The sequence below is a fragment of the Macrobrachium rosenbergii genome, chromosome 27 (genome assembly GCF_040412425.1).
Source record: "Macrobrachium rosenbergii isolate ZJJX-2024 chromosome 27, ASM4041242v1, whole genome shotgun sequence".
Taxonomy (NCBI): domain Eukaryota; kingdom Metazoa; phylum Arthropoda; class Malacostraca; order Decapoda; family Palaemonidae; genus Macrobrachium; species Macrobrachium rosenbergii.
The window spans coordinates 35,216,213-35,226,371 of record NC_089767.1 but is presented as its reverse complement, the minus strand read 5'-3'; the positions used below and the strand labels follow the sequence as shown (position 1 = coordinate 35,226,371).

The 10,159-nt window shown below is 34.1% G+C and overlaps 1 non-coding gene across 1 annotated transcript; it reads right to left on the bottom strand.

Annotated features, from left to right (window-relative positions):
- Nucleotides 1–801: 801 nt before the first annotated feature.
- On the bottom strand, nt 802–873 carry TRNAT-CGU (transfer RNA threonine (anticodon CGU)). The gene has a single exon. It is a non-coding gene; the product is annotated as a tRNA-Thr (tRNA).
- Between the last annotated feature and the right edge of the window lie 9,286 nt (nt 874–10,159).

Sequence of the window (10,159 nt, the reverse complement as noted above, 5' to 3'; positions counted from 1 at the left end):
TGTTCAACTTGACACCTGTGGTAAGTTGGCTATTTCTACACAAATGTTCCTTATGACTCTCATGAAACAGCTAATAATTTCTTATTACGGATTTAAGTTGTTTTAGATTAAGTCTTTGTATAAATTATAAGAGACATAAAATTTTGTGTAAGTGCCTCACATATTTATACAAAGGTTCTAAGAGCTTCACAATAAATCATGGCAAATAATTAATGAATAAAGTGCGAATGTTTTATAAATGAATATAAATACGCAAACAGTTTATTCAAAACGAACTGGAAATAAAAAGAAATGATATGGGTATTTCACCTTACATTTGTCAATATATTCAAATTTCTCCAAATCATAAAAGCGTTTTTTTTATGTTATCGAATTAGAAACGATGCTAATAATATTCTAATAATTTAATAAAATTAATAAATAGAACTATAAAAAATACTAAAAATTATGAAGCATAAAACATGGTCCTTGTCTCTCTCTCTCACTCTCTCTATAACCGTATCTTCCAGTGATCTATAACACACTCCCTATACACACAGTAGCTCCTAAATTACACGCACGATCAACCTCCTATAAACAAACAACGCCACAAGAATAATACTATAAAAAAATGATAATAAAAAATTATCAAGCATATGACACACTACCTACCTCTTTCTTTCATTTATCTATAACCACACCTTCCAGCGATCTATAAAGCTCTCCCTATATACAGTAGCTCTCAAATTACACGCACGACCAACCTCCTATAAACAAACAACGCCACATGACCCCTGAAAAAGGTCACGAACACTTCCGGTTTGCCCCCTGTGAGGTTTGAACTCACGACCCCTGGTTTACGAGACCAGTGCTCTACCACTGAGCTAAGGAGGCCGATGGGACGCTAGGCGCCAACGCGGTGTGGTTAGCTAACGGATCAGCTGGCGAATGTTCGCTGGCTTTGCCGTCGCTGGTCCATAGCACTGTGTATTTGATATATTTGGCAACAATAGCATGATTGCTTTATCGTTTAGTGGTATATGTCTATACTTTTGATAATTATATACTGACAACAGCTTGATTAAACAACAGTACACTATTTGTTACACTGCAGCCGTCGCTGGTTTCGTACTGTACGTCCGTGTTTTGTTTATCTACTAACGACAGCTTGATTAATTTGTCGCCTATATTTTATATGATTATATACCGGAACTAGGCTGAATATATAACCGTACATTATTTGTTGTGAGCATAAAGCAACGGTGACAGGAAGACTAGTACTACTGATGTTTATATGAATAAACTGCGAAACTACATTCGTTTATCAAATATTCGCACTTTATTCATTCATTTATTGCCATGATTTATTGTGAAGCTCATAGAACCTTTCTTTAAATATGTGAGGCATTTACATAAAATGCCTCACAGCAACACTGCAAACACACTAACAGTTCTGAGCTGATTAAATCGATGTACATTATTTATTATGAGCACATAACAACGGTGACGAAGTCCAGAACCGGACATAATGGCAGACTAGTACTTATGTTTGCGAGCAAGATTCACCTTGAAGTTTTATATATATACTAAGCTAATTGTTTATGTCCCTAGTGTAGAATAACACTGACAGCATACTAATGGTTCTTTTCAAGGCTCGATGCAATTACAACTGTATAAAAAGAACAGGAATCCCAACGCTGAGACTCTTAAGGATACCTTTTTAGTTTCTGGTATCAAAATGCTACCGATGGTTTTATGTGGGAAATTCCTTAAGACAGCTTATGACACTATCAGAAATAAAAAAAAAAAACTATCCCGCTTGAACATATAATGAAAACAAACATGAATGAACGTAAATAAATTAGATATAAAAAGAACAAATACATAGGAATGTTATTATACAAGTACAGTGTACATCTGGTTGTATAAGATTATCGACATTTTGAAATATACCCTCACACAACTCTCTCTCTCCCTCTCTCTCTCTCTCTCTCTACACACACACACACACACACACACACACACACACACACACACACACACACATATATATATATATATATATATATATATATATATACATATATATATATATATAATATATATATATATATATATATATATACACGTGTGCTTATTACGATATAAGAACAAGTGCCAAATACCCCATTAAAATTAAAGTATATATATACAGTATATATATGTGTGTGTGTACCAAAATGAGCAATGTTTTTATAGGAAGAAATATCTAAGTAACTCAATAAATATGAACAAGTTACATGCACGCTAAAACCTTGTAACACCTATAAATGTTTAAAATGACATTATGATGAACTGTAATGGAAAATTACGTCAGTGATATCCATCCTAGATCGGAGCTGTAATATATAGAAAATTCCCCGTTTTCTAAAAAAAAAAAAATACTTTGTCAACCCGTTTTCTGTAAGTTTCTGTTACAGTTATCTTTCTTTTTTTTGTGGTGAGGATTTGAACTGGATACTGACGTTGCCCGTGCAAAGAGCAATGTCAACTTAATATACTATAAAGTAATACATTATCTACAGGAATCGTTTTCTTCACAAGAGGCCTTCAAGAAAGGTAAAAATCCATTTATTTGTTATTACTGGACATCTACATAATACCAATTATTAAGTAAATGCATTTCAATTGTTCATGACAATAAGTAAGCCAAGAATGTCTTGATTTTCTTATTTGTAAATAGTTTTCACTCGATACCTGACAGATTACGAATGCTAATTTGATGTGCGACACAATGTTACGATGCATTTAATCAATAAGAAGCATCAAATAGCATCACAATGATTTCAAAGACACTGATTTTAGTACAAAAACAATCTGATACCAGTGACAATCCAGTAGCCAATTTTCCCGGAGTAATCTGAACCCCGTTTTGTCACTTTTCTGAATACTAAATGACTTAATTTCTGGGGCATTACTTTTCGTAAAAAAAAAAAAAAAAAAAATCTGAAACCAGTGGCAATCCCGTACAATTTTTCCCAGTCATCTGAATCCCACTTTGTTACTTTTCTCAGAAACTCTGACAAACTTTTCAGACCAGTGCAGTGTCTGATAATCTCATCAGCTCAGGGCAGCACAGACAAGCGTTGCCGAATGGCACAAGCAGCGGCATTTTCGGCATTACTGCTTCTAGGAAAGCGCAGGCACTGGCAACTTCCCCACGTTACATGTCGTTATGGAAGAGATTCCCCAAGGCCTTGTGCTGGCACTTTTACACCATTTTACGCCCGCGAGCCGGGCGTTCAAATTTTCCTTGTTCTGCTGTCACCCTGAATTTCCTAGTTAATTTACGGTATTGTCAACCTTACCTAAACTAACCTAACCTTATTTTTCCCTCATTCTCTCTCTCTCTCTCTCTCTCTCTCTCTCCAGGGCAACTTGGTTTCATCACCAGCATCTTTGTTTATCAAACAACTTTTCAAGATACAATAATACCTGTCATTTCTCGTTTATCACATAAATAAATCCTGACAAATTTTACGCAGCCATGCAGATGTAAACATCTTTTTTCAGAACCTACTTTCAAGCCAAACAAGACACTCTCCTATACAGATATTCTAGCACACAGTTTGTTTTCTCCATTAAAACTTTTGCTCCCAGCTGAATTAATCATTATCCCTTACAGCATCTTGATATATAAATATATATACCATATCATATATATGCATATATAAGCATACATGTGCAATATATATATATAATATATATATATATATATATATATATATATATATATATATATATATACAAGGGGAAAGAGAGAGAGAGAGAGAGAAGTATAAAATGTGTGTATATATATATATATATGAAATTTTTATCACACCGTGATTTATATACAATCATGATTTTATATATATATATATATATATATATATATATATATATATATATATATATATATATATATAGATAGAGAGAGAGAGAGAGAGAGAGAGAGAGAGAGAGAGAGAGAGAGAGAGAGAGAGAGAGAGAGAGAGAGAGAGCAATACCATCAAATTCCACGAACCATTTACTGCATAACATAACGACCACAAACAGCTCTTTGTCATCCCAACAAACTATATTTCTCCATTCCTTCGTATCCTGACAAAAGAAACAGTTTCAACATCCTGTTTACGATCTGCATTTTACAGGAAAAAAAACTGGTTGCATCCTGCATGCTGCAAGATTCTGTTGGGTTAACCCGAAAATTAATACGTTCGGACGAAAGTTCGTTTGAGTGACAGTGAAAGATCATGAAGTTTTTTCCCCGTTACTTGACTGTAGATACAATATTTGAACTTTTTTTTTTTTGTCACCGGATTGTTGACACAATATAAGTGGGAATTTCGTCACCGGATTGTTGACACAATATAAGTGGGAATGAGCAAAAATATCTTTGCTTATATATATATATATATATATATATATATATATATATATATATATATATATATATATATATATATATATATATATATAATTTATTTAACCAGAAATATATTGAAATAACACGAAAGAGCCCAGTAAAATGTTCTTTAATTTAATTTCCGTGGCCACTGTTTTATCTAATTGTCACATGCATAAGTATACATATATTTATACACACACATTTATATACATGATGTGTATATATATATTGTATATATATATAAAAGATACATACAGTAAATATCTATATATGTATACATATATATGCATATATATATATTCCTATATATGTATACATACTGTATATGAATAGACAATATGTATACATGTATGCATATCTATTTAAGTATGTACATGCATTTCCAAACCATATAAAAAAAATATTCAAAACACAACCCCAGTTTCCTTTCTTTCCCGAACGAGGTCACGTAACAGCACGCAGAGAGACGATCCACTTAAACCCTCCGTCTGACTCCCGGGATTTCCGAAATTCGGTCACGTGACCCCGAGACCGGGCGGGAAAAATGCGCGAAACGGAGCATGCGCATGAGTCACATGTGGAAGGTGCGTGCGTGAATGCGTCTCTGCGTGCGCGCGTGCATGCAAGCAGCCGCGTCTAGGGTTTGTTTTGACGGTGAGTGGTGGCGGTATTTATCCAGATGAGGACATGCGAGTGAACTAAATAATTAAGGAAATATGCTTCTAAATGATTTAGGAAAATATGATTTAATTTGTAGAATGGTTCTACCGCGAGTTTGCTACCTAATCTATGGAAGGAAGTGGTAGATAAATCCTGTTTTTTTTTTTTTGTTTGCTTATTTGCTTCAGAAGATTTTGCAAGGACTGTTTCCATAATTAAAAGGCTATTAAATTAATACACGTACTATATAAATATATACAAATATGTATATATAAGTACATGTATATATATTTATATATATATATTTATTTATATTTATCATATATGTATATATAATGTATATATACACACACACACACACATATATATATATATATATATATATATATATATATATATATATATATATATATATATATATATATATATATATATACATATACAGGAAATGTCTTAATCATGTTTATACTTGCCATAGACACTCGTGACCTTTTCATATCCCCAAACATCAAGCCACAAATACCGTTCAATACTCAGTTCACTATGCATTTCAACGCTCTGCACAAAAACTGCGATTCTAAGCATATATTACTCGCTCATTCAGGAGCTTTTCTACGAACGTAGCAGTAGCTTCTGCATACTTTTCCCCTAAAGCCACCCCCGCCCCTTACAGGAGAAACATCTTATTACAGTGAAAAACAACACATCTTATTGCAGTGAAAAACAACAGATATTTGTAAAATAATAATGGTAAAAAAACTGTTTAGTAAAAAGGCCCTGTAAACAGCTACGAGATGTTCTAAGTCAATAAACTGTGGGGCCTCAGGTACTGAATTAAAAAAAAATGGGAATGGAATATAAAAACTTAGGGCCTAAGGCCAAGCACTGGGGCCTATGAGGTCATTCAGAGCTGAAAGGGAAACTGAAAGTAAAAAGGTCAGAAAGATGTAACAGGAGGAAAACTTAGTAGTTATATCACTAAAGAACTTTCGAGGTTCCAGTTACACAACATCCTCAGGGAGACTGTCCTGTTGTCTATCTACCTCTTCATCTCTATCTCCCCATCTATCTATCTGTCTTTATCTCTCTATCTCTATCATAACTTATAACGAACAAAGCTCTGTTTCTTCAATTAGGGTAATCAGGGTGACCTCAGAAAAACCTGAATTAAATACTGTAGGAAAACCACACTAAACACATACGATACGACGTAATTTTCTAGGTCGCTTCTATTTGAGTAACGAAGTTGCTATGGATGTGGGTTTTTCCGCTGTTTAATCTTTTATATGACTACTACTACTACTACTACTACTACTACTACTACTACTACTACTACTACTAATAATAATAATAATAATAATAATAATAATAATAGTATGATTACATTTATATTTAGAAAGACCACATACCCATTAACGTAAATTCCTTTCACATGAAACTTAACTACATAATGATTGCTAAACTTGAAAGAGAGAGAGAGAGAGAGAGAGAGAGAGAGAGAGAGAGAGAGAGAGAGAGAGAGAGAGAGAGAGAGAGAGAGAGCGAGCCATGCATTACGTAACTACATACATTTGAGGACCACTTGAACAACTACCAAAAGGACCTACAGTAGAAACCGTGTTTGTAGACACCTGGAAAGCATCTACAATTCTGGAAACCCCCTAGACATCTGGAAAGCACTTAGACATCTAGGGGCAATTTAGACTCCGGGAAGCCATCCTTACTTTTGGGAACCATCTAGACTCCTGGAAGCTACCTATACTCCTGGAAGCCACCTATACTTCTGGAAGGCATCTGGACTCCAGGAAGCTATCTAGACTTCTGGAAAACCTCTAGACACCTGGAAGCCATCTAGACTTCTGGGAACCACCTATACACCTGGAAGCCATCGAGACTCCTGGAAACCATCTAGACACTTGGAAGCCATTTAGACACTTGGAAGCCATCTAGACACCTGGAAACCATCTAGACACCTGGAAGCCACCTATACACCTGGTAGCCATCTAGACACTTGGAAGCCATCTAGACATCTGGAAACCATCTACAGTAGACACGTGGAAGCCATTTAATACACCTGGAAGCCACCTAGACTCCTGGAAGCCACCTAAACTCCTGGAAGCCACCTAAACTCCTGGAAGCCACCTAGACACCTGGAAGCCATCACTGGATACTGACGGCAACAAAACATCTTCCCCCAGTCGATAAAACGGTTATCCTTAATCTGGACAATCTTATAATCCCATACTGTCTACTTTAGCCTAATCCCCAATCTGTTTAACCAATGTAAAATAAAAACAAAAAACTACCATTCATTAAAACTTTCAGACTGAAGTAGAACGATCTGGAAGTGCAAATACAAACTTGCTGGAAAAATATATCTAAGGAAACGGAATCCAGTGGAAAACTTAGAATATATTTCTAACCTTAAAATGATATTTATATGCAAACTATGGCCCGAAGAGCATCGTCTGCCTAAGAGATGATGTCACTTCATGAGTCTGCTCTGGATTGGAGTGATCAGTTGAGGCATTTGGAATATAACGAAAAGGGATTGTTTTTATGGAGGTATTTGAATTTTTTTCTGCCTTGTCAAGCGAGCATAAAAACCCTTTTCGAAAATTGGATAAAAATATATATAAAATGAAAAAAATTAAAAATAAAATTATATATATACACACATATATACATACATATAAATATACCTTTTAATATTAAATATATGAAGAAGTAATCAATTAAACAATGCAAATTAGAAAGACATGCAACGTGACGACATCCTATGGTTTGGTAATAGGTGATGTCGTTACCTCCCTGTCTAAGGCATTTAAAAACGGCTCCTAAGATGCCTTAGAACCCACAAAACGAAAAGCATAATTATAAGTCATCAGAGAGAGAGAGAGAGAGAGAGAGAGAAATTCCGTGTCATGTGATTCAACAACATCGACGCCAGCGATTGCATCATCACCCTAGCGGCGATTTCCCCAACAAGGTTCGAGTTTGCGCAGGCGCAGATTAGAGTAGAATGACAGGTAACCATTTACAGGAAGTGAATTACATCGATACTAAGGTCTTTTCGTCCTTTTTGTGGTTTATTTACCAAAAACCACTCACGAGAAGGAACGAGAAATTCGAAAAAAGAACGTTAAGTTTGGATGATGCAACCCTACGAATCGGTAGCTATGAGTCTAGGGCGCTTCTTGTATCTAGCTCTGACGAACGTGTTTATTTATACCTATAAGTTTATTTATGTTATATTTGCGTTATTTATCTATACTCTGATACTGTTATTCCAATTTTAACTTCTAAGCTTACTTTACTCCAGCATTTGTAGACGTGTTTTCCTTTTTTATAACTTCCGCCCAGGAACCTAGACCAACCCCAGGCTAACGTCACCTCAGGGCATAATTACCTTGACAATCTTTCCCACTTTCTGACATAACACAAGCTCTAATTTCCCCATCTCGGTGCTCTTTGCATAATAAAATTTAGAAACTCAAATTGCACCACACTTATCTAACGCAGACAACTCATGACCGAACGCGTCATACGGGAAGACCCATGTAATTTCCTGGCTAGCTTTGGAAAGGGTGTGGCTTGTGAAAAGATTATTATTATCAACGCTGGCAGTGACCGAACTTTTTTTTTTTATGTTTTATTAGAAAAATATTACATTTCTTTCACATAATAAGAAATTGAACGTATTAGTTATGATGTAAGTAGACCGTTAGGTACCTGCGTTTAAAATGCTTATTTTTTCAGGAAATAAAATTATAAGTTGTTTGTATGTGAATATAATATATATGATTATAATATATATAGTATATATATACATATATATTAGTACATATATATACATATATATATATATATATATATATATATATATATATATATATATATATATATATATATTATATATATTTATGTATATATATACATATATATATAGGTATACATATAAATATATATTTATATATATATATATATAATATATATATATATATATATATATATATAGTATATATATATATATATATATATATATATATATATATATATATATATATATACCTACATACATCTGTATATATACACACATAATTTCGTAATTATGTGCCATGCAACTCCTGTTCAATTGCACACCCAAATACGCTAAGCATTCCAGTTGTGCCACACACATGCGACTGATAAATGTTACAACAAAATTATGATGCAAGCAAGACTTAATCTAGTATGTGTGAGTTATCAAAGAAAGTCAACGTAATTTAACTGAAGAATGGAAAGCGTAATCCACATTCGCTATCTTTTTGTTGATAAATATCTGTCATCTAGAATACAACGAGGTTTAGGTTATCAATTAGATATAAACTTCATGCGAAAGACCATATGACCTCCGAAACTACAGTATAGTTTCGACTGACAAATAAAAATACAGAAACTTTATAAGTCATTCTCATTGTAGTGACTTGTTTTACCTCTTATATAAGTCCCATACCATAAAGTAATGCTATTATGACTCAAATTACGTTCCATGCCAACATATGATGACGCTCGTATTACGTTTTTGGTATCAACAAAAACTCCATTACAGAGAGAGAGAGAGAGAGAGAGAGAGAGATTAATAACTACTTTCTTAATAATCGATTCGCATAAAGCAGGCAACTACTTTCAAAAGCAAAACTTATAACCTTCAGAGCTGTCCTTTAAAGCAGTGACAGTCATGCAAGTTTTCTGACAGAGCATTTCAACGAATATACTCGCCTAAATGAATTCCAGACTCCTAGAAAGGGTATTTCAAGTTTTTCAGTGATGTAAAGATATTCATTGGCATTTACATGACGTATTGGTGTAAGAAAACATGCCCTAATCTCCAAGGTCAACTTTCCCTTGCATTATCATCCGTTTTCTATACCGTCTCCTCCCAGGAGATACATAACTCTTGGTATAACAGACAACGAGGTCAAATACATTCTATTGAATCAACCAGTACCGCCAGTTTTTCATATATACAGTTCTGAGCCACATCCCTAAATGGATTAAACTGTTTGACAAAGAGGGAAAACCCCTGTACTATCTCGAGACAATTTATGA